This window comes from Triturus cristatus, chromosome 2_2 (genome assembly GCF_964204655.1).
Source record: "Triturus cristatus chromosome 2_2, aTriCri1.1, whole genome shotgun sequence".
Classification (NCBI taxonomy): Eukaryota; Metazoa; Chordata; class Amphibia; order Caudata; family Salamandridae; genus Triturus; species Triturus cristatus.
In genome coordinates, this window is record NC_140582.1 from 946,232,009 (window position 1) to 946,258,900 (window position 26,892).

At 42.2% G+C, this 26,892-nt stretch overlaps 1 protein-coding gene across 1 annotated transcript in view; it reads left to right on the forward strand.

The window, feature by feature from the left end:
• The window catches only part of ADGRA3 (adhesion G protein-coupled receptor A3), a 399,594-nt gene that overhangs the window by 32,158 nt on the left and 340,544 nt on the right, over positions 1 to 26,892 (forward strand). The window lies entirely within an intron of this gene.

Genomic DNA, 26,892 nt, shown 5'->3' on the forward strand with positions numbered 1-26,892 from the left:
CATATCTCGCTGGGTATCTGAGTCTTCCGTATCTCTGCTCCGGGTGCCAAACCACGGAATCTCTCCCACTGAAAACGAGATAGGGCATCTGCGATGTTATTTTCCAATCCTACAATATGTCTAACTTTAAAAATAATGTTAAACTTTAAACAGTCTAGCATGAAAATTTGCAGTAATTTCAACATTTGTGTGTCTCTGGCTTTCTGACCGTTGATTAAATCAACTACCGTCTTATTATCTACGTTAAATAGTACTGTTCTGTTAGCCAATTTGGGCCCCCATACTGCCAGAGTCACGATCAATGGAAAAAATTCCAAAAAGGCTATACTTTTCTTTTCTGCAATCCAACTGGCTGGCCATCTCTCAGCACACCACTTCCCTTCCCAAAAAAGGTCAAAACCATTTGCTACAGAAGCGTCTGAGAAAATTTGTATCTGCCAAATGAAGCCTTTGTCCATTGACCAGAGTGTCACACCGTTAAAACTTGTAACAGAGGGACAAGGGCACCCAAAGCAATTGGTCAGGGACCTTGGGAAGTTACGTATTTTTGAAGACAGTGGTCCCTGAAAACAAGGAATTGTAACAAGCAATAATCAATATAGCCACAATAGGTACTATATTAAGGCCTATGTCCAGCCGGACAAGGCAGCTTTAATAAGCAAAAATGTTTTCAGTGATGTCACAAGATGTAAGCAAAGCAATGGTGGGACACAAGCCTGTATCCTATGGCTTACATATCAAGAGGACATGAATTTGTGAAAAAACACACAGGCAATTGAAGCGATGTTTCTTATGAGAAGAATAGCAGATAGTGAAACATCCTAGTCACCTTCACGACATTTCATACACATAAGTGAACATAGTGTAGCAGTCGGCAAGGCAACGTCTCGGACGGTTGCCGGAAGAGCACAACTCTTCCGGCACCGTCCGAGACGTTGCCTTGCCGACTCCCCCGAAACGCGACTACATCATCAAACCGAGATTTTGGTTACCGCGTTTATTATTACCATTGCGAACCTAGAACTATTCCGTGTTCTAATGACTGCTTAGCTTTCCCAACTAAGCTGATACATCTTCCTTGCTGTTATCGTACACAGCACGAGGCATTTTTAAAGGCAATCATATTAATCAGTCCTGATGATGATCCTAACACCCCCCCAGTAAGGATCGAAACGTCGTCGACTATGTTGTTCACCTTACACTATGTTCACTTATGTGTATGAAATGTCGTGAAGGTGACTAGGATGTTTCACTATCTGCTATTCTTCTCATAAGAAACATCGCTTCAATTGCCTGTGTGTTTTTTCACAAATTCATGTCCTCTTGATATGTAAGCCATAGGATACAGGCTTCTGTCCCACCATTGCTTTGCTTACATCTTGTGACATCACTGAAAACATTTTTGCTTACTAAAGCTGCCTTGTCCGGCTGGACATAGGCCTTAATATAGTACCTATTGTGGCTATATTGATTATTGCTTGTTACAATTCCTTGTTTTCAGGGACCACTGTCTTCAAAAATACACCGTTAAAACTTGTCAAAAATGTGGACCATACCTCAAAGTCTGCTCGTATGTGTACTGATACTCTGATTCTATGATGCGGTAACTTGATACCGGACATAGAAAAACCCAATCGCCTGCAAAACGTTCTGACTGCTCGACTGACCTTGCAGGCGAAATTAAGATGACCTAACAAACATTGGGCTTCCAATATTGTCAGTTTTAAAACTCTACGTGCATGTTCCAAAAGCCTGGTTATTTCAAGTATGTTCTTCTAGGGGAGCCTGGCCTGCATCTTATTGGAATCCATCTCGATGCCAAGATACGTGAGACAACAACTAGGGCCCTCTGTTTTGTCCTCTGCTAAAGGCACGCCCATATCCTGTGCAAACATTTCGAAATCCTGTAAGGCCTTTTTACATTGGTGGGAACCAGCCTTACCCATGGACAGAAAATCATCAAGGTAATGCGTCACTCCTGTATAGAAAAACACAACTGTAAGAAAGAACTGAAAGCTTCAAACAGTGTACAAGATATAGCGCAGCCCATGGGAAGGGTCTTATCTACAAAAAAAATTCCTGCAAAGAAAAATCAGAGGGGTGCACTGGCAATAACCTGAAAGCAGACTTAATATCACATTTTGCCAATTCAGATTTCTCCCCTGAATTCCTTATCATTATTAAAGCTGAATCTATCGAGGCAAATTGCACCATGGAATATTCCCTTGCAATAAAATCATTGACTGAAAAACCTTGGGGCCACGAAAGGTGCTGAATCATTCTAAATTCCCCTTCAGTTTTCTTAGGGACTACCCTTAAAGGTGAGACAATGAGATTATCTAAAGGCCAAAAATCAAAAGGACCCGCCATCCTCCCTTCTTTCACTTCTGTCAGTAGTTTAGCTCTAACGACCTGTGGGAATGCATTCGCAGATTTTAAATTCTGCGCCAATCTGCGACATCTAGGCCCTTGGTATCCCAACTTAAATCCTTCTTTGAAACCCCATTCTAATAATGCTGCATCTTGTGTATTAGGGTAGAATTGCAACCATTTACATAAATTGTCCACTTTGATTGGAGTAGAAGCCCTTGTTACCTTGCTGGAACGCAAAACCTCTTCCTCTGTTCGGAAAACTACTGCCCCAATTTGAGTGCTCGCCAAAACACTGCATAACTGCATGTTTTCCACCGCACCTTGAGCATTCGTGTTTATATTTGCACAGGTTTTTTGCACAGTGCCCCTTATTGAAATTCCAACAGACACTGGAGACAATTGTCTGTGGTCTGTTCCACGTACCCCCCCCCCCCCCCAAGGGTGGGCTTGTTCTGAAAAGGCCGAAAAGGAACTGCTAGACCACTAGCCGTGTGCATGGATGGTGGAGGCCGTTGAGGGTACATCCATTGGACCCAAAGCTCATTATCAACCTCCCTCCACGGTTTTTCTGGCATTAACACTAACCGGGCCCTGAACTCCTCATCGTAGTGTAACCAGGCATAGCCCCCAAATTCTGTTGCTGCCTTTCGAATCGTGTCTAAATACTTAAATAATGAAACTGACCTAACCGGGAATTTTTCGCAGTATACACTAGCGAAAATGAGAAAGGCAGAAGTCCATGTGTCTATATTTGTTGGTACCCTTGATCTCCTTGCCAATTCCCATGCCTCTTCTTTCGAACACTGTTTCGCTTGTATTTCTCTATGTAGTAATTTGAATACATCCATAAATTCCCCTTTCCAGATTTTATCTTTCGTATTTTTTTTTAAATGTGCACCTAAAGGCATAGAAAAACCCATACATGGTAAGCGGTTAAAATGTAATGTACTCTTTTCTTCAGACTTTGTTTTGTTCATGGTGTCTGAACTTACCAAGGGTGTTATCTTGTCAACTGCTGTCCCAACCTCTTTGTTTGATTGACTGACCTTGTTTGGAATTATTAACTCATTAGAATTCCCTTCCGTGCCCACACTTTTATCTACCCGTAAACGTTTGTGCACAATATGTGTATGTACCTCACCTGATTTATTATGTATATTGTCTTCGTTCCGAAGTCTGTTCTTCGACCCCGGCTCTGATGTCTCGAAATGAGTCCGTACTGGTTGTCCTCGGTCACTTGGTTCTGTGAAAAATAAACTCTCGAAGTCTTTAGTATAACCCCCTCTTGCTGCAAAACAGTGTTGACCACCTTCTGAAATATCCCCACATTCAAAAATGTCCCCTTCTTCCAATGACACATTACCATCAAATAAGCGCTGAGAACCTACCACCCCCTCATTCCTTACGCTACCACCCCTTTTGCTAATACTAGGTTCTTCCCCCATCCCCAATACCCCCATCATATTGTTTCCAATTAATAGCTTTTTTGAAAACTGAAGCTCTTTTTTCGTCCAATGGTATGGGGAATATCGCCGAAAAATCCCCCTCATCGCCATGTCTTATGGTGCAGGACGCTTGAAGCCTGAAAGGAATACCTGCATTGCCCTTTCTCATGCTTGGCAGTGTCTCGCCCACCTTGTGCTGCAAGCCGCTTGAACGTGTAGCTGTTAGAGACCTACTATCTTTTAAATTAAAAAGTCTCTTGCTATCATTTATTTCTTTGGGTATCCAGACCTATTGTCCATCTGTCTCAGGACCCGTAGGACTAAAATCCTGAGCAGCTTCGCTCTTCCTGTTAGCTTCACTTAAAATGAGGTCATCTTTAACCGCATCAGTAGTCTTGTTAAAGTTGTACAATATTTTATCTGAATTGTGATGTAAACTAGGTAAAAATTCTACTTTCTTTGAAGCATTAGCCAACATTACCATAGTGTTAGCACTCTCAATGGCTATGACAGGTGATACATCTCTGTCAGGTAAACATTTCTCTGACAAAACGACATTTTTTAACAACTCTTTCCCAAAAATACAAGCATTTTTATTCTCTTTCAATATTTCTGTATTAGGATTAACATTAGGCATTGTTACTGTCTGTCCACTAGATGGCGAAATTACGTTGTTTTTTTTTAAGTACCCGAGCCCGTTCTCTTCAGAACGACTCGTTTTTTGTATTTCCTTTTCTTGGCAAGGGGAAGGAACAACACTGCACGTGTGCGCGATCTCCCCCTCCCACTTACTGAAGTATCGGCAAACGCGGGAGCAGATGAAGAGCGAGGGGGCTGCTGCGCAATGGAAGGTGATGTTTCTCTCAGCGAGTGGCTGCCGTCTATGGACGGCGTTGGTGAGCCCTCGCTGGATATGCAAGCGGAAACAGCAGCTGACACTCCGCCTGCTGCCTGGTGCCCCCTCCGCTCCATACCGACCCAAGCCTGTGAGAGCACACCAGGTACAATTAAATCCTGCCTAGCCGCCTCGCATAACACGCGCAGCGCCTCCCTGACAGAAGCGGCGGTATCCATGCATAGAAGGGGGTAAATATAATGTTTTACACAAAAGCAAACGACGCGCAGCCAAAATTCGTTCCCTACCTCACCGTTGACTGACAAAAGTGCGCAACATGGAACGTTCGGATCTAAGGCTCGCGCTGATAAGCGCCAGCCAATCAAAATTGCCTACCTGTCTTAGGGCCATACTATGTGCCCGAAGCTGCCCGGGGGTGCACACTCTGCGAGTGCCACCCCCAGGAGCCCCCATTCTCCCCATGCCTAAAAATGGGTATGCCCTTATGTAATAGAACCAGCGGTAAACAGTCCCTATGTAAAACGTTCCAATGTCCCTATGGCCGAGTTCACGCTATTTTTAAAAATATAGCGGAAGGACAGGATAAAGCAATATTGGCATGGGTTGTGGGCACAGCAGCATATGGGATCGACTTTAACTTTGAGCATGGGGTCACAAAGACGTGCACTGTGTTTAAAAGAGCAACAGTGGAGCACAGTGGGTGAAACCAGAAACATACAAGGGAGATGGCTGCATAAAGCAAGCACTGGAAAAATCGAAGGAACGAATCAGGAAGGTGGTAAAGAGGCTATGCTCTCCGGATGGACAAAGACCTGCTGTACAACTTAAAAAAAACAGAGCCAGGGAGTTGAAAGAGAGCAACTGTGATGGACAAAACAAAAAGCCAATGGTATGTAATGACCGGAATGCATTCCTAGATAAGCTTTCAGCGTGTCCCCAATATGTCTTTGCAACCAAAAATCTGGGCTTCCTGGTAGTCATTGACCGAATAAGATTGTGCATCTAGCCTGTGTAAATATTATATGAGATCGATTTTAAAATAAGAAAAGAGGCCAGTGGGCGAGCCATTGAAGATAATAAATTAATTAAGTGAGATGAGAATTCTACCTAAACATGACCCAAAACATCTTGCTGGGTAGAAATGATTCAGAATAGGGCAGTACCCTGCAGTACACCCATGTTTTTTTTTATTTGTATTTGACTTTTAAACCTTTACTTGGTTCTACAATTAAGTCTGTATTCAAAAGACTAGACACTACTTTTGGTTCCTCAGTTTTCTAAACCATACCCCATTTGTGCTGTGATAGAGTCCTAGTGAGAGGGATGAAATGTGTCTGCTTCCGCAGTTTATTTGACCGTTTCATTACTACATCAATTTGAATTGCACAATAAATTTCCTGTATACTTTGTTAAATGAGCAGTGATTAAAATCAAGGCTATTTACTTGTGATATCTATATACTTATGGAATCAGTAGTTGTTCCATTTGAAGTAAGTGCATAAATGTGAATTGGATGGAAGATCAGAGAAACAGTTAAGACCGCTGTCTCCTAACCTGACTGCTGCAGCCATGGATGACATTCTCACCGAGGAGGCTCTGAAGTCTCCTGGCACAGGATAGGAGCACGCTACTATAATCCTACCTGACCACATGTGATTATGTGTTCTCTTTCTTTAGGTTTCACCTGCCTGCACAGGTTTTGGACCGTGCTTTCAAAATGTCTTGTATTTATTAAAACAAAAATCTTAAAAAGGGCTTAGAGCGCGCCTTTTACTTACCTTACTCACCATTGGCTTACTATCACGTCGCCTTTACTCACCATTGGCTGGCTCTCACGTCACCTTTACTCACCATTGGCTGGCTTTCACGTCACCTTTACTTACCATTGGCTGGCTCCCACTTTACTCTTGTTTCCTTGTTTCCTATTGGTCACTGCCTCCTCCTCGCCTCTGCCTTGCTCCTGGGCTGGCCTGCCGTGGAACCTGGGCCAAGTACTGTTTCTGGGGGCCAATGTCCTTCCACTACAGGCTCCAGCAGGTACCCTTTTTTTTTTTTTTTTTACTTTTCAACAAGCACTTTTATTGAGGGCTTGTAGAGAGCAGTGGAACTGCTGTGCAACATGGCTTAAAGTAAAAAAACAAAACGTTCTGATGCAGTTAAAAAAAAGCGCTATGACGGAGTCAGCATTGACTGCGTCATAGCAGTTTCTTTTTTACTTTTAGCAATGCTGCGCAGCAGCTCAACTGCTGTGCAACTTATAAAAAAAACTTTGACAAAGCCAATACATTTTGTATAGGCAAAACCTATGCTGCTTGATTTTTTTCCTTTCTGGAGCATAAATGTAGCCAGAGGCCTGTCTTCCACTGTGAATAAGAATATGATAGTTTCTACAGCTGTCCCAACCACATGGGTACTTTGGGCTCTTTCCCTCAATTGTACCTGTTGGTTAAGTTCCAGAATTACCTAAGCAAAGTGAAACAAGCATTGGAAAAGCAAATAGGTCTGGCATTGACTGCTAGTCTTTGGCTTTTCCTATGTTTGTTTTGTTACGGCTTTTGCAAAACTTTGTTGGTGAGAAAGTTGCAATTAAAAAAAATAAAAATACATTGGCTAAAAGTAAAATACATTTTTGGTCTCCAAAAGCAAACTTTTCCATAATAGTACACTTTGTGTGTGGATGTACTGCTTGTGAAAGGATCCGATGCCATTGCACACAGTGAATTTAGCCAACGGCTGAAAATGGCTGATCCATTGTCTCATGCTGTCGTGGGTGGAAGAAAAATGTAAAACCAGTAATAACAGACCAGTGGATGATTAAAGGCTATCTGAAAACCCCTATAAGTTAGATTATTATACATAACAGTTTAGTAACATCATAAGTTCTTAGTTGGTTAGCCTCCGGCCTAAAAATATCGTCTGTGCATATCATTAAACGCATTAATATGTCCCAGTATTTTCTCTGCTGGTCTCTGCAGCTGGCACTATTCACCCTAGTCTTGAAATTGGAGTCCCAGAGTATCCTTATGTTTACTTTACAGCCCCTCTGAAATCCCCTGGTGACATCTGTTAGTCAGCTGTTTGCCTTCATTGCTAGACCAGACCCGTCCGTATGTTTATCTTCTTCACATTTTACTTACTACGTATTTGTAATTTTTGTACTGCTTTCGATGTTGCTCATAACATTGCATGTTATCCTGTCCACAACGCTCGAATTTAAAACTGCTAATTAAAAAAAACAAGCATTTGCAATGCAATAGGTCTCGCATTACTGACAGTTTGAGGTATTGGTGTTGCAAATAATAAAGCAATGCCAAAAGTTCATACTTTCAGTAATGCCAGACCTAGTGCATTGCAAATGCTTGCGTAGTGAGCCAGGAACCAGCATTGTAGTTCTCTGTGCAGTAACGCAAGCTGCTCCTAGAGGTCCCTAGTGAGCAAGGCTCCAGCACTACATGTCTAGGTGCAGTACTGCAAGCTGCTCCTAGAGGTCCCTAGTGAGCAGTATTGAGAAGCTGCTGCTTCATTAAAAAGTAGCATTAGTAGAATTATGTAATTCGTAATTTCACTTCAAGGTTTTGATAAGCGGGCTAGGAGTTTCGGGTTGTAGCTAGACTAGTTTTGTTTAAACCATTTCACCACCCTCCGAGCGGGGAGGCTCAGATTTCCTAAGGTGCACTTACCATATTACAGAGGCGCATTTGTACCTCGGTAGTTACTTTTTTTTTTTTTTTAATTTTTTATTGAGCAGAGCAGAGCAACGACATAGCATCCAAATACAAAGTACAATTTATGATAACAAGATGTTATAAATACAAAGAATTCAATATTAGAAACCTCTAAAGAGTACTAAATAGCCTTCCCATCTTAGCTCCTTCCTTTATGTTGCTAAAAGTAGTAATCAGAAAAACTAATCCATAATGAGGAAGGGATGTAATGTACTAAACAGCAGACCATAAAATGCTAAAGGAACAGATATAATATCCGTTGTTAATAAGCAGCAATGTATAGAAAAAAAAAAAGTGCTAGTGCTTCTCAAGTATAGTCATTAGGAGACAGAAAAGTACAAGTGCGTCGATTTATGAGACGACGGTGGTAAAGTGCTTTGGGAAAAGATTTGATAACCATCATTATAGATTTGTAGCAGCAATTACATAGAAAAAAGAGGCTAGTGTTTTTTTGATTGTATAAAACTGCTACAATTATTAACAGCCTGACCCAGACATTGTTCAGTTTCCTTTGTCTTTTTCCAGATCACTAAAATACTTCCAGTTTTTCTCAAATTTCTTAATGGCACCCACCCGGCCTGCATAAGCTCTTTCAAAATTACAAGTTCTTCTCATTTTCATCCACCATTTCAAGTGAGAGGGAGCATCGGTGGACTTCCAATTTTGTAGAATTAAGGATCGGGCAACCATACATGAAATAAATAGAAAAGTCTCTTCATCCCTATTAATTATCGTTCTGTTTTTCGCGATACCAAACAAAGCCGATTCGGCCTCTGGATGAATATTTTTCCCGATTGCCCTTCCCAAATCCGCAAAAATTGTATTCCAGAATAGATTTAGTTTCGGGCAAGAGAAGAAAATATGGTGCCAGCCACCTTGACCATTAGCAAGACATCTAAAACACTTATTTTCAACTTCCGGGTAAATTTTCCCCAGGGCCTCCGGTGTCAAATAGGCTAACCAGCGTGATAAAAAGGCCATCCTTTTAAAGTTAGCTGCTCTTAGTGCTTTATTGCCTAAACGGCATATCGTCTCCCAGTCTTTATATTGAAGGCTGCATTGTGTCACGTGGTCTATTTTTCTTAGGTGGCTTTCAACCAGTGGCGTATGATTTTGTTGAAATAGCAGCCTATACCAATTCCCTATACCCATTATTTTGGCTCCGTATAGGGCTACAGCTAGTTCAGATGGAGAGTTAATAATACCATGTATTTTCCTTATAAAGTATACGATTTGTATATATTCGAAAAACGTAGGTCTATTCGGGCCGTTTGCTCTGGACATCACCTCTTGCCACGAAATTATTCGATTAAGAATGGAAAAGTGTCTTATTTCTTTTAGCCCGCACTTTTCCCATCTAATTAAATGACTTTTGTTTAGTTGGAGCCCGAGATCTAAACATTCCCTCAAACTCAAGAATTGCCAGCCGGAGGAGTCCATTTTTTTTGAAAGACACTGAAGTCTAGAATGATATTCCCTTAAGGTCTTATATCGGGTTTTTTTGGGATATTTGGAAGTCTTTAGGAACACTTGTAAATTGGAGCTATTTTCCTGAAGCATTTTTTCCAAAAAGAAACTGTCTCGCTTAGATGTCGAGCCCATCAGTCCCGCCACTATATCTAAAAAGGCGGCCTCATAATATATTTTCACAGCTGGTAGGGCAAGACCACCCTGTGAGGTAGATAGTTGTACTATTGGTAATTTGACCCTAGAAAATTTTTTCCCCCAGACAAAACTTCTGAACATCGTCTCAATTTCTTTAAAAAAGGAGAGCTTGACTTTTATAGGGATATTACTAAATAAAAATATAAGTAACGGAAGTATTGACATTTTGATAAGAGATACCCTGCCCACAATTGAGAGTGGTAATAAAAGCCACTGATCCAAAAGCTTCTTAATTTTATCTTTCATCCTGGTGTAATTTAATTCAAACAGCTGGTGGTAATGAGAGTTAATGTAAATTCCTAAATACCTAATCGGATCTTTATTGGCTGCTTGTGTTCTTAAGTCCAATGGGAGATAATTAATATCAGTATTTAAAGCTAGTATTTCTGTTTTATTGGAGTTTATTTTATAACCACCAATTTGTTCAAATTCTCTAAATTCTTTTAAAACACTCTCAATATTTTCTTTATCGGGCCTCAGATATAAAATAATGTCGTCAGCAAATAATTTTATTTTGGACATTCGGAAGACCGGTGATCGAATAGCAGCATTATTTCTAATCTTGATTGCTAAAGGTTCAATAAAAAAGGTGAATAGCAACGGAGAAAGAGGGCAACCCTGCCTGGTCCCTCTATTAATTTTTATCGAGCCGACAGTTTTCATATTAATAAAAATCTGGGCCGAGGCGTCTTGATAAATTATACGTAGCATGTTGACAATCTGGGCTGGAAATCCAAATTGTCTTAGGATAAAAAACAGGGTGCTCCAGTTGACTAAGTCAAAAGCTTTTTCCGCGTCTACCATAACAATGCATGCTGGGGTTAAGTTGGTATTAAAATAGTCCAAAGCTTGAATTAGAAATTCGGTGTTGGCTGCCATGGATCTACCGGCTATGAAACCTGTCTGGTCTCTACTAATCACCTCTCGAGCCGCAAATGTAAAACGTTTGGCCCATATTTTCATTAAAATTTTATAGTCCGAATTTAAGAGACTTATGGGCCGATAGGAGTTGATATTGTCGGGGTTTTTGTCTTTCTTCACGAATGACACGATTGTAGCCTCCTTAAATATTGCCGGTATGCGACCTCCCTCTTTAATGTTGTTAAATAATTGTTTCAGAGGGGTCAGCAATTCTTTTAAAAATAGTTTATAAAATTCGATGGGAAATCCATCTGGCCCACATGCTTTTCCTCCAGCTGTTTCCTTTACAGAAGTTGATATTTCTATTGTTTCAATCTCTAGTTCTAGTTGGGAAACCCGACTCTCAGAAAGTTTAGGAAATGCGACGTTGGAAAAATAATTAAAAATCATATCGTCGCCTGTTGAATATTCCGTTGCGTAGATACTGTGGTAATGTGTAACAAAAATCTGCGAGATCCTTTCCCTGTCAACTTCATCACGACCTGTCTGAGGATCTTGTATCTTTAAAATGAATGCTGACTCCTGTTTTTTCCTAGTTGCATTTGCTAACAATTTACCTATTAACTGATTTTCTTCATAGACTTTTTGCTGGTACATTTTGGAACTACAGATCTCTTCTAGGATGAAGAAATCCCGCAAGATAGCTTTTGCCTGTTCGAATTCGTTGGGACATTTCCGATCCCGGAGAATATGTTCTTTTTCGACTGCAGCCTGGAGTTGAGCTATTTTAAGCGATCTTGTTTTGGCCTGGGCTGCCGTAAAGGCAATAATCTGACCACGGGCAGCAGCTTTAAACCCACCCCAAACAGAGAACACATTAGCGGTGTTGGAATTTAGTTTAAAAAATTCCAAGATCCATTCCCTAAAATCTTTAACCCAGTCCTGGTTCTGGAGGAGGGTACAGTCGAGCTGCCACCTCGGCTGCTCCCTTTTCCCGCCATCTATTGCGATCTTAAGTTCGATTTTAGCGTGGTCAGAAAAAGGATTGCACCCACTGTCAATTTTTAAAATTTGAAGAGATCTGGATATAAGATAAAAATCAATTCGAGATGCAGTGGCGAAGCGATGTGAATAACAAGTAAATTTTGTGTCTTCCGGATTCCTAATTCGCCAAGGATCTACCAGTTGATATTCTTTTTTTAGGGCATCCACCGCTCTTAGAGTATATGGTTTACATTGTTTTTTATTTTTATTTGATGTGTCTTTCTTCAAGTTTTGTATGAAATTAAAATCACCTCCTAGTATGATCTGTCCCGGAATTCCCCTCAAAGACTCATGAATTTTAATCAAGCTTTCGGTCTCGTCAGTAACAGGGCCGTAGTAGTTGACAAGATTGAAAGATTTTCCCTGCAATTTAACCATTACCCATATCCATCTTCCCTGTATATCTCTCTGAACTTGTAGGATTTCCCAGGGTATTTTTCTCGAAAGATAAATTGCAACTCCCCTCTGGGCCAATCCAGCTGATGCGAAGAAAGCGTGGGAGAAAAATCTGGGTAGAAAAAGTTTTGGAGAGTTTGATTTTAGGTGCGTCTCTTGAAAATATACTATTTGGGGGTCAGATGAAATTAACCATTTTATGAGAGCGCCATATTTTTGCTTATTTAACATTCCATTGGCATTGACTGACAAGATTTTACAATTGCTAAAGTTCATTTAGATTTTTCGTTACAGATAAGCTTAAGTTTCTAATCATATAATTCCTATGTCGTTTACTCCTGCCCCTGCTCCTTTTCTTTTTTGCTCCGATTCCCCCCCCTCCCTTACTCCCCTTAGAATGTGGATACCCCAACCACGCCAACCACATTTCACCCTTCCCTCCTTCAATCATGGGTGTCATGGTATTACACCCGGGTGACCCTTCTACCCCAGTGACCCCCCCCCACCAGAACCACGAAATGTGTTTCCTCAGATTATTGACCTTGCGAAATCTCCTTTAATAAAGCCTGGGCCTCCTCCAAATCTGAAAAAATAAAAAATTTGCCCTTAACTAGTACTCTAAGTTTAGATTGCTGAGCTATAGAGGCTTGGGCTCCATGAGATTTAAATAACTGGAGGAGTTTTACAAATTCTTTCCTTCTTCGAGCTGCTGAAGCAGTCATGTCGGCAAATATACGACATTTTGAGGTTGCGTTTATGGAGAACTGTCTCTGCTGAAAAGCTTTCGTCAAGATTTTCTCCTTGATTCGATAGTCAGCAAAATTTAGCAGGATTGTTCGCGGCATAGTAGAGTTCGGAAAAGGATGTGGAGGAACCCGGTGAGCCCTGGTGATAGTGAGGTCCCCCTCAAATTCAGGAAGCACGGTCTGCTTAATGAATGTATTTACCCATTTTAGCGTTTGTGAATTTTCGATGCCTTCCGGAACCCCCACTATTCTTAGATTTGATCTTCGTGAATGGCCCTCAATGTCCTCCAGTCTATTTTCCAAGAGTTTCCTCTTTTTTGTTGCTTCCTTTGCCTCAGACAAGACCACATTGACTTGGTCCTCCAGCACTGAGATCCGAGCCTCTGCCTCCTGGAGTTTGGCAGGAAATCCAGACATTGCCTCCTCGATCTTCCCCAGGCGTGCATGAAGGGCCGCAATTTCCAGTTTCTGGGTCCTTTTGATTTCGCGAACTTCATCTAAAATTAAATTCAGCATGTCCCTGACATCCAATTGATGGGTACTGGTAGTATAAGCGGACTGGTCTGTCTGATCGGGATAACTCTGCCTTTCAGCTATATTAGTAGTTGTCCCCCCGGTAATGGCTTCTCGCGGGGGGTTAGGCAGGGTTGCGTTGAGTAATACTGACCCCTGTTCAAAAAGGTCAGCTTCTGCCGGCGATATATTAGATTCAAGATTTTACTTTGAACCTCGGTAGTTACGACCAACAACTCACTAGATACAAATTCCCATTTGGACCCCAATTAAATGACATTTACTTTCTTCTGCGCTTGGTTATTGATGCTCATTGATCAAAGTGGTCATAAATTAGAAGAGCGGTCCTAAAACCGGTGTTTTTTCCAAATAGCATGGAAATCTCCCTAGGCTAAATCCTTCCAAAAAGAAGTAAAAATCTTCTGCAGGGCAACACACTGTATTTGGCAAGCACGTATGTGCAGATCTATTCTGTGCATTTTGTTAGGAATTTTCTTTCAGCCATTTTTTTGTTAAAAAAATCAATACAAAATGCAAAAACAAATGCAAACGCGCCTGAACAAAAAAAAGTTTGCAAGCATAAGATGTTTAGATTGCACAGGAGCAAAGCAAGTGCGCTCTAGAGATAGCATCATGTTATGAACATTTAGGGGTTCAGAGAACATCTTAAACGGACCATAATTCAAACTGTGAAAGGGCAAAGCCCTCCTAATGCTACAACTTCACACATCATCGAATTAGATGTTCTCAAACAGTATGTACCGGTCACTGCAATGCACACAAGGCACAATGAACCTATGACACCTGGAGCCAAACCAGGTGTTCTACACCTGCATGGAGTTGATGCTAGAAATGTGCTCAACATATAATATATGCTGTTCCTGAACATGTTATAATAAAGTACACCACATTACACACAAAGCTCAACACACTCATATGGAAGCACATACAGTGTGCCATTTCCCTAGATAGAGCCAGTCACGGGCGAAGCCCAATCCTTGTTGATGCTACTATCGCATGCTACATGGAATATGCTGTTTGCTCATGTAATAAAACATTAGACGAAAGGCATAATGCCCCTACATGGAGCCGCAAGCGAGCTACTTAAGACCTACAAAGACACGCTAAGTTGGCATACACAATAATCAGACTCAATACATTTATCTGCTAGACACACACAAACCAAGCACTTCAGAAATACATGGCGATACAAGTGAATAATTTCAAACTAACGCTTACCCCATACACCCACCTAAGTGAATAATTTCCTAATAACTCTGCCCCATACACCCACAAGGAAAAGTTATGTTGTTACTAAATGAACATCACAATAAAACACTCAAATGCACTTTGTGTAAGCTGATCAAACATCTCTGATGTAGAGAGTCCAGCAAATCCTTCTAGGCAACGCCATACTTTTCAACAATGTTCACAAACATCAAGAAGCACCAAAACTAATTTTAAAATGCGATGTATCAACAATGTGTTGAAATTCAGAGTCTGGTTTGTCAGACACAAATCAATTAAATGTGTGAGAACATTATATACAGCAAAAAAAATGTACCTCACTATTTGACTTTCTAACAGCTGAAAATTTATAAACACATCATTTACATTAAAAAAAACGGCATCGAAAGTTAGATGATGATGGACTACATATATGTAGCATATTACAAAGCAGACAAAGATGGCAAATTAATCCAGTGACGGTTCCACTGTCACCTAATTTCCAACCCTGCTACATGCACCTCACATGCAACATTTTCACATGTACAGTGTCACATTATGCATTGCATAGGATCATTAATCACATCAACTATGATCACACTTGGATGGAATCACGTTTTGAAAATGACAAAAAGTGCACTACCACCATATGATAACCAAGGTCGTTGCATGCCATGACCGATAATGAAAAGATAATAATGATTCTACCATAACAAGAAACTCACTAATTATGTCCTTAAATGCTTTCACAAAACAACAATATGTTACAATACGACTCTAAACAATTGTGTAGGTAATATGGAAATCCATTCATCATCCAGCTACTTTGTCACGCAACCAAACAAAGCGTTACACACTCATTCCATCAGTCACTGACATCTCATTTCCATCTTCCACACATGATGGGCTTGGCTGGGTGTCAAGCTACTGCAATACCATGAATATGCAGCCTGTTTAGTTTTTGTTCTGTCTTCTGTATTTATACTCTCTCAATTTAAACTTCCCCCTTATCCATTGTTTTCACGCTGCATGTCTTCGGGTACATTCACACCACATTTGAAGACACTGGGAGCCACGACAACGCAGACGCAGACACTACATCGGGAGCCCGTAGATCGTATGTAAGTTTTAATGACATTACATTAGAGTCCTATCGCAGGACTCATTACGTCACATGTAATTATTTGTAATTATTAATACAAAATATATCAGTTCTTCTAAAATGAGAATAATTACACACATAGAGACACATATACATATAAAAAATCAAAATTGGTAGTCCTTTCAATTGGTCACATCCTATGCGGTACAATGGTGTAATTGCAGGCGTGAACTGCATGGAGCACCTCCATTTGTCACAATGCTATGGGTTAAAAAAAACAAGCACGCGGGAAAGCTAAATCAAGCGCGCGGTGGGAGCAGAGAGGAGATGCCATGCGCGCGCACATCGCCTGTCCGTGCGCGCACATGGTTTATCTTCCTTCGCGCACCAAACCGACAACAATAGTCTTGCCAAGGCGGACAGCGCATGTGCTGTGTTCGCTAGGCGAGACCTAAAAAAGAACATAGTAGAAATGTGTCTGCACCCTTGATCTGAACCAAGTGGGTTTCTGCTTTTACGTTTTCAAATAACCTTTCACTTTTCTCTCAAATGCCAAATTGAAAGAAAAGCACTGATATTTAAGATATTTTAATTAACTGTGTCTGATTTCTTCACATTCCCGCCCTGTGTTGTTTTTGTAACTACAAGTTACCGTTTATAGGCCTAGGCCAAGGTAGTTGAAACAAAAGGTCGAATGTTAATTTGCTTGATATGAACAGACGACGTGCTGTAACATAAATCAGTAGGTCTGGTTTATTTTATTTGTATGTGTTCTTTGTTGTAATAATCGTCAGATGTGTGTGATATGTATGGCTGCCCAAACATATAGCATACATATAATCACCCATGTACACACACACACACACTTCTCTCCGAAGAACATGCATAAGCGCAATGAACAACACGTATCTGGGAGGCGATAGGTGAAAAAATAAACTCTTGCAGCACTCTTGGATGGAGCTGTTTACTAGGCGAATTCGTCTAGCTCACCAAGACTAATGCAAGGTTTTGCTGGGAGCTGTTCATTTGCCGTATTTTGAGCATTAAACCTGCTATAAAGTGACTGCTCATACGATTTAAATTCAGAATGTCATTGCGGCTACCAGCAGAATTTTGGGACAAATTCTGTGCATGGTTCAAATGATATTTGTACCCTTTTATGCAAAGGCGGCTGGCTTGACCTGGAGCACAATCCTCCAGGGGAGGTCAGCCACCTCTCAGTATGGAATGTTGTTGCGCATAACTGGGACTGGCCTCAAGCAGCCTGGCTCTGCAGCCAGCATTTTCTTGTTTGTCCATTCCTTGGAGCATAACCTTTTACCATCCTTTTGATTGGATGACTGGTATCCTTCTACTGCTCACATTCGGGGATCTACCTTCTTTCCTTTCTTATTCTTTTAGCACGCCATGAGAGTGCTTGTACTTTCTTGTTCTCTACCTCCGGTGCTACTTCAGCTCTCAAATACCAAACCCCAGTGCCCTTCGTGCTGCTTCCTCATCTGCCCACCTCAGCTTGTTCATATGGGCTTTTAATCTTTTTTTTATATATAACGCTTTATTAGTTGTCAGGTTACATACAAGAACAACAACAATAGAAATAACTTTGTTGCAACGAACCCGACCCCACAGTGCCCTGTAGGAGAGTTAACTAAAGAGTGTCGCATGAGAGCTAGACCTCCCATGCCAGGGATTCTGAGTATGCCACTCAATCTCCCCATAACTTTGGTTGCTTTTCTGGGCATCCTCTACATTTTACACATATGTTTCCGCTGTGGCAGCATAGCCCATCCCAGCGTTGGTTTGTTTTTAATGTATATCCCCCCGCCTCTGGCTTCTCCTTTGCGCTTCCATCTACTTCCAGTTGCTTCCTACCTGCTTCTCTGTTGCTCCCCTCCCCAATCAATTTTTTTCCCCAATTCTTTTTGGGAGGGGTGGGGGGGGGGGTCAGGTGGTATTTGGTGCTGGACTACACTGTTTTTAAAGAAGCATTTTCACACAAGTAATCTGCTGTCTTGGAACAGTAAATAAAATAAATAATTAAAATGAGTCATTCCGTATGCACATGCATGCTTGCGCTACTTCATGACACGTGCACATAGAATGTTGTGGTCGGCAGTAGTGCCTTTGCATATATGCGCATAGGTAGGTGTTCACATAGTCACACGAGCTAGACCCCGCAGCTACCTCATCGAGACCTGTTGTAATCAGTCCGTGGGTTTCAAGTACATCCCCCTTCTTGCCATTGCTTTTCATTTGTCGCTGTCAGTTTCCTTTAAAAATCCCTTCCAGCTAGGTGTCCGTTCTACCTCTTTGTCCCTCCTTTCTCTCTTCTGTCTCTCCCACAGAGCAGGGACATAGTACTGTCTCATTCCACTCTGGTTCTTTATCTGTTCTTTGGGGGACTATTTTTTTTGCTTCGATTCCTACTCTATTACTGTTTGTCTATGTTCAGCATCAGCTCCCTACGTGTGTACATTTAAATATAGCATTCTTCCTCCCATCCCCTCTTAATGCCACAGTTACCTTACTGCTGCCTCCCCTGCCCTGCTTAAGCTCTGTTGCTTGTATTTTATTTGGCTTTATTTAGGCTTTTTGCACTTTTTGATGTTTGCCATCAGTTGGGCTCTTTTTGGTTGGACAGTTTGGTTTGGGCTTCCTTTTAAGGTAGGATTGGGCTTGTTTTTTTCCCTGCCTGCCTTTGCTCAAGCGTTCTGTTGACTTCTCATTTGCCTGTCCACTTAATTATTTCTGTGCTCTCCACCCCCATCCCTCCCACAATAGTGCTTGTGTGGGCCCCCACCACCCCTCCGATACCGATCAATGCTTTTTATTTAATTTTTTTGTGCATTTTAGGGCGAATGTTTGCCCACAATCATTTACAGGATGTCAAACCGGCGCCGAGGCTCAAACACGGAACCCCAGCTCCGAAGTCTGAAGCTGTGGCTGCTGAGCCACGTCCTCTCGCTCTGCAGGCTGCTCGCATTAGCAACAACTCACTCTGTGGGCTTTTTGTTTCATTGTCGTAGTGCTTTCCACAAGCACCAGTTACATTACACAATTACAGTTTCATATTTTTTGTAGACATGGGGAGATTACTTGGCAGCTCAGGACATTACTTAAAAGTCTTTAACAGATGCTGCTTGTTTGAAATTGTGATCAGCAGCGCTTTCTACGAGCACCGAGCTGTAGCTTCACATATGGTGGTTGCTCCTTTCTTTTGATCTGCACGGCTGTGTTTCTTCTTCTCCATCTCTGCAGTCTTGCTGCTGCCCCGCCCATGGACTGGCTTCAGTCCCCACAAAGAATGGCTCTTCCCTCGCCCCTCCATACTACTTTCCTTGCTCACTGACTACAGATGGCTCACATGCAGTAGAAGAGAGCAGAAGGCTTGCATGCAGTACCAGAGCCCATTCATCAGGGGTTTGATTTTTTTTTAAAATCATGTAAGTGTGAATTCAGCACCAGCCAGAGCACGCCACTTTGCTTCAATTGCTGCTCTCCAACTCTGCAGTCTCGCTGCTGCCCCACCCATGGACTGGCTCCAGTTCCCGCAAAGAACGGCTCTTTCCCCGTCCCCCCCCCCCACCCATACCACTATGCTGACTGAATACAGATGGCTTGCATTCAGTACTAAAGGCCATTGATAAGCGTTTTCATTTTTAGGTCTCGCCTGTCGTGGTCTGCGCACATGTGCAGTCTCGCTGGCGAGATTTAATGTTTTGTGGTATTTTCTGTAAAGGGCTTTAAGCCCCACCCCTCTTTTCCATTGGCCGGCGTCACCATTTATGCTAAACGGTGGCCAGCCATTGGAAAAGAGCTGTTCATGACGTTTTCGTTAGGCTTTTTGAGCCGTCCCATTTGGACGGGCTTGTCTGCCTTCAGTGCGTCGCGAAAGCTTTCCTATACATGGTCCCATAAAGACAAGAAAGCTTTCACAACGCACGTAAGTGAAAGCGGACCTTGCTTGTTATCCGATTGTTAAAAGGACCCTGTTTACCGGACTAGTGAGAGCAGCCTCAGTTAGCCGAACCTACAGACATAGAGAAAGGGCAAATAATAAATTGCCACTCCCACCTGTCGAACCAATGCTTGGGGTGTGCATGATTTAGGTGGCAGGATTTACAGCATCATAGAGATGCGCCGTGTGTTGAACATATGCCTCACATTCTACTGATGCTGCCCGGATGGCTTGGTGTTACGGGGTGTTTCTTAAATACTTTGGTAATTGCTGCTTATGTTATCACACATATACCAGCAATGGGATATTTAGATGTTTTGCGGCAGTATCTATTCGGCAGGGTAGTGACGTCACAGTCGATCGGTTCTTAGGAGGACATCAGTGAGCTTCCGTTTAAGAAACGGATGTGCAGAGAACTGCCAAGCCAGGTATAAGTAAAATGACCACTCAGATTAGAGCCGGTGCCTGCCTGAGCTTTTGTTTCAAGATCCAGAAGGGGGCTAAAGAGATCCTGTGCTGCACGCGTGAATGGTCAAAGGAAATCATTCCGAGAAGAAGCATTCTGTGCGCGAGCAGCTGAGGCCGCCCGTGCCTGACATAAGCAGGCAGTGCTTCACAGCACCTGCCATCAACGGAGACAGACCGGCCAAAATCCGCCGATACCCATGGTTAATATTAAAAAAATACACTCGGCGTGAATCTAAATGAGGATTGTTGCCTATTCTTAAATTGGATCAAACACACGGTCTGATTGGCACGTCTCAAGGACGCGTCTAGGCCTACTGTGAGATATGCAAATTATATGATCATGAGCTGCTCTTTCTGCTGTTCAGATCTTACCGAGCTCAGTGGTAATCAACGTGTAGGCTGTGTACTCTCCATTTGCTGGTGTCTGTAAAGGTGAAGTGCACAGTACCTTTGAAACTGTACATAATGTTGCTTCACTCGTGTGCAAAAGTGTCGCAACACACGTTTCTTAATTAGTTCCCTGGAGTAGTGCTTTAAATGGAAAAAAATAAGTGCCAGTACTCTGGGCTTTAAGTGGGATAAAAAAACTGCGGGGTCTCTCAAAGGGGCGTGGCCAATGTATTTAAGGGCATGGCTTAAAACAAGCTAAAAATCTGTGTTTAGCATGGCGTGCCGCCCAACTTGTATTTTGCTGTTTCTGTCATTGCATCCGGATTCTGGATATATTATACAAAAAGGTACATCATACCTACAAGTCCGGACTATTGCCTTTGTCAATGGTTGTTATAGTTGCATAAGATAAATGAGCAGCAAATTTGGCTTGTTGTATTAAATATTGAAAAGGCTTCCACTTAAAGCCCTGGTGACACCACGACAATGTTGCTGCTCCCGAGTTTCAAAAAGAGAAGGGAAATCCAGAGAGAAAATGACTCTTTAAAGGATTTCCCTTCCTCTACAAAGACTCACCTGACATGACGTCATGCCGTGCTGTAACTTCTCTACTACTGAGAAGTGAGCAGTGTGAGCAGCGCACAACGATGTGCCTGCTGTCAATGCAGTCGGGGAAACAAACAGGCTGCCTGTGCCAGGGCTCAAAACAGAGTCCGATAGAGACCCGTTTCAAGTCCCCCTTTAAAAAACTGCAGGTGCTCAGACCCGGGTGAGGCCCGGCCCACTTTAAACCCTGCCAGTACTCACCAAAAGGAGCAGCGAGCGCGTTTGGGGTGGGCATAAGATCGGGACAAGGAACAGGACTAGATTTTTGACCTGTCTAAGCTTTGTATGCAAGAAATCTGCATGCATGTAAGAACGTCTGATCTATCTGTCCATGAGTTAGTACACTAATACCCATTTATATTACACTTACTAATAAGTCTTTATTATTAACCAAAGTAATCCTTTTTTAGCAGCCTTGGAATTACAAGCTATTGAAAACAGCAAGGTTCTAAACGTATGTGTTGTTGTTAACATAAGCCACTAAACTATGTGACATGGATTTGAACTTGTAACCAGCAGGTAAAACAAGAATCTCTGCAACAAAATCAACAACCAACTGAGCTATCTACATAAACAATTCTGTGATCTGCATGTTTCATGCTGTGCTATACAGAGCACACTTTGACCCTCCATGAAATGTAATACGGAGTCGAAACTGATTAGAATGCACACAGAAGTTTCCAGCAAGTACATTAACCACCGAGTTATTAAAGTGGCACTGTACCCTGTATTAGGTGATACATGAAAAGCAACCTGTTGTGATCCGTTAAGCAAGCCAGTATAGAGTCATCATATTCGTTTTATTGTTATCAATGTTTTTCTAGTAAAACATTTTAAAAACAAACGTATTTCGTTGAGGAAATTGGTGGAGGGAGCTGGTATTTTCTTTCAAGCTAACACATTTAATTTGAATTGCTGCTGGATGATGATTTTCAGGCATTTAAAACAATGGGCCGTCACCGAGGGACGACAGGGGAGCAGTCTTTGCAAACAGCAGACACTGCTGTGTTTGTGCCAGCCGACCTTTGGAGTTGACAATGGTTATCTAATTGGCAAAGCTCTCGGATATTGTGTGTTTTCGTTGGATTTCGTCTGTAAAGCATAGTAAATTATTCTGTGGCGCTTTCCCCAGTCAATAATGGGGTATTACGGTCATCCGAGACAGATTTCTTTGACCGAGAGGATGAAAGGCGTGCTGTGCAGCTGGGCTTCCCAGGGCTGGTCCAGAAACTGGTCCACGTCTGCATCTGCACGTGCGGCTGGGATGACGGATGCAGGCAGCATCCTCGCTGCATCAGCGTCGTCACCCGGGGTTCCCACCAGACAACGTCCCCTCGTCGGCTCCGAAGGAGTCCAGGGGTAGGTGGTTTTAGGCACTTCTACTACCCCCTCAGCCACACAGCCGCAGTACCCCCCCTCCCACCAACTCCACCCCCACCCTCTGCCATCAGCTGTAAGAGCGCGCCCAGAGACAGCTCATGAAATATTCAAAACACATGACAAGCTTAGGGGGAAGACGGATTGCCCTCGGGAAGGCAGGTTTCAGGATTATAACAGGGCAAGCAGCCATTAATACTACCAGCATGCCCCTGCTCTTGGATTCGAGGGAGTGGCCTCTGTAAGCTGAACTTCCCAACCCTGTGGATTTCCGTTTCTCCACTCTACCTTACTTTCTCCCCCGTCTTGTCACGAAAGCTTGTAGGGCATCTCCAAGCCTGTGATTCCTCTCGAGAACCAGCATAGGAGGGTCTACAAGGGTGAGCCACCGCCTCTTGTGCATCGGTTTCATCTGTATGTGTCAAAGACCATGATGAGCCCAAGCCTGTGCATGTTTGATCCCAGAGCTACACAGTGGGGCCATATTCCAAAGACACCTCTGTGTCCATGCACTGTGGAGGCCCACACACTGGTTACCAATTGTTTGGGGCAAAAGCGGCGACTTCTGGGCGCCTGGTATTGCTGCCTGCTCCACGATTGAATACTGTAGATAATAGGTGAGTGAGTGGAGCATTGGTCCAACTGAGCAATGGGGGTGACAGTGGAGATGGATTCCAGGGACCTCCATGAGCGAGCTCATTCCCTTCGACCCGTTTCTTGAATTCAGTGAACGCAGATGGCGGGTCTTGTCTGCCGCTACATTTTATATGTAACGGTCTGTGTGTCTCTGTCGCTTTCTATCTCTCTCTATGTCAATGTCTGTTTAACAGCCTCTATCTGTCTGTATTATTAGATCCCTCTATCTACATTGAAAAAAACAGGGTTAAACATTTGCTGTGGTTCTGACAACATAAACCTGAAAACCCCCTGAAATTTGTGAGGTATGGCATATTATGCACAATGCACTCCATAACTCACACCCTGCCATGTTTTGCTTTTGTTCAAGTTGGTACACAGTATTTATTTTCCTGTGTCATCAGCAGAGTGGTGTACTGAGCATGACAGAAGGTAATGGTTACTTAGGGTACTACTTCCTCTGCTTTGTGCCTAGATAGTAACAAGCATTTGCAATGCAATTGGTCTTGCATTTGCGAGAGTTTAAGCGATTGGCATTGTAAATGGCAATGCCTTTTATTTATGTTTCAAAAACCAACATGTAAATAAAAGGCATTGCCATTTACAAAGCCGTCAGCTCAAACTCTTGCAAATGCGAGACCTATTGCATTGCAAATGCTTGTTTAAATTATGGTAAGAGTGAATTTAGCAGCAGCCATAGCGCGCCACTCTGTTTTAAAAGGAATCGCCCCTTTCGTGGGTCCATCTAATTGTTCAGCACTGTCTTCCCCCAAAGCCCAGAGTTTAAAGCCAGCTAGAGTGTCCCCACCTTCCAGTTGCACAGGGTCCAAATTTTGTAATGACTGCGGGGCTGTGACTCGCCGACAGTATCTGTGCCCTGAGGATAATGGTCTACACCACAGTAGGTTCAGACGTGTGTGTTACACCCCTGTTGAGATGGCTTCAACTTCTGACAAAGGCCAGCGGCGAGATCATAAACGCGCTTGCTGGAGGTCTGAAGTGGAGAAAGCTGCCTCTCAGGATGTCTACTGTGCACTGGTGCAAAAATATTCTTTCACTTTTTGATTGGATATGTTAGACTGTGGTGTGTGCGGATTTTGGCCCTGTCCTCCAGGTTACATATCTTAATACAGGAACCGCAAGACCAAAACTTTAATCAGTCAGAGCAGAGATACAGCAGTTTGTTCAGTATAACGTTGTAGGTAACCCTCAGCAGCGTTTAACATGTTTTATAGGGCATATATGAATGGCAATAGCACTATGCTAATATCACTACTCCACTGCAAAAATAAAAAAACACGAAAAAAATTGTAATTCACAACGCCAGTACTTCTAAACTCTGTAATGAGGCCCATTGAGCCTTGTTGCTTCAGAGACGTCAGACTGCGGTAATCACACACAGAACTGATACGGAGCTACTGAAGTGTGTTGGTCACAGGGTGCCTTAAACTGACATTACAATAATAAGCCAGCATGCTTACTAACTTCACAAGCATTTGCAATGCACTAGGTTTCGTATTACTGAAAGTTTTAGCTATTAGCGTTGCAAATAATAATGCAACGCTAATAGCTCAAACTTTCAGTAATGCGAGACCTATTGCATTGCAAATGTATATTTATTTTGGCTGATTCTCCATAGCATTGGCAAGAAACATTGACAAAGCCAGTAGATCGAAAAGGCAAGACCTGTTGATGAAGTTCAGTGCTTGTTGATGTACCATGTTGCGTAATGGCAGTTGCAACACATTTTTCTGTGATGGTGAGCTAGAACGCAGCGGGTTCAGGAATCTGCTGCTGGATTCGCAAATCCACAATGAACCACATGAGAACAAGTTCACTTGTCCAGTGTAGTGCCTTTATTTTTTTTAATTTGGGTTTGCGAATCCTCTGTGGATGTTTGAATCCACAGAAGATCTGCAAGTAAATGAATCGGATAACTCTTAAAACTAACCTAACCGGTTCATGCCCAAATCGGAACACATTCTAAATGCCAGTTTCTAAAAACTACTGATCCAATTTACACCAACCCACCAAAGGTAGTTCCTTGGGAAATATTATTTTTGCTTGCCACTTTTAGTGTAGATCTGTTATGCCGTTTTATTTTTTATTCCCATAACGAGGAGCAAAGAATATTATGGGTGAATAAAATGGAAAATGCCTCTTTGGGACCCTTCCATTATTTTTAGGCCCCCATTTGATGGATCTGCATGAAAATTCCATGAAGAAATCAAAGTGGATGTACTCTGTTTTTCCTTGTGTTTTAACTTTTTAGAATGTTTTGTACAGCTTCATCGACTGGCACCAAAATTATTAAGAAAGTCAAAAATGGCATTTCAATGTAAACTCTGACCTAACTATATTCTTTAAATACACAGAAAAAACAGCGGCTAAAGTGTTGACATGAGCGAATGTTCTAAAAATATAAATTTAAAAAAAGCGAATTGCACATGTTCTAGTTTACTGAACTAACTATAACTTGCGATCCCATCATGTACGGCTTATGACCGCCCATATTACATCACTCATGATATGTTAAATTACATCACACTGAAAAGCTATTAAAAAGGGAATTATTTTATTCAGTTTTGTTTCTACTGTGGGATACTTGCAGCGGAAACTTTGACACACATTACTGGTCAAGATGGTTATCGGTACCAAGCAATTTTATGGGTCTGCCACTAGAGAATAATACATTTCAATGGTGGATCAATGGGCAGTACATCATGGTAGAAGACCAAGATTGTTGTTATCTGCATGTTTTTATTTTTTGTTTGCGTCTGGTCACGGGGCATGCATATGGCTGCTCTAGTTTCTTCCAGTGAAGCTTTGTTAGGTCTTGCCTACCAGATAGATTTTAGCTGTTTGGTAAGCAAAATTCTCTTGTGGACCATACCAAAAACGTAGTCGGCTTAGACCATGCGCAATGCTTACCATTGGTTAACTTTACTATCACTCTCATCTGATTGCTTTTCATGCACTCGCTTTACTTCCTCTTGTGTTTGTTCCTCCACTGAGATTGTTGCCTTTTTATCCTTCCACTGCTCTAATTTTGGGAAGCATTTTTATCTTTTTCATTAAGCACTCCATAAGAGTTGCTCTCTCTTGTGCTTTCTCTTGCCCCTCAAATACCTGCCCCATTGCTTCCCCTTCACCTGCATCTCCATTGCTCCCTACTGCTAGGTGGTCCTCGAATAAATGTTTTTTGTTGTTTTTACTTTTGGTTGTCAGCATGGCAGATGCCATTTGCTGCCGGTTCTGATACACAGATTAATAAGAACGTTAAGGTACTTTCTGTTGCTCCCTCGCTTCCCTCAACCCACTCCCTGTTTCTCCCCTCCCAAATACCCTTCACCTGCTCCTCCATTTCTCCCTACCCCTAGTGTTCATTTACATATTTTGGTGGGCTCGACTCCTGCATTTTACTGTCAGACCACTCAGTTGGCTGAAAAGTGTACAAATAAAATAAAATTTCTTCATTTACCCATCTCTGGATTCCATCACCTT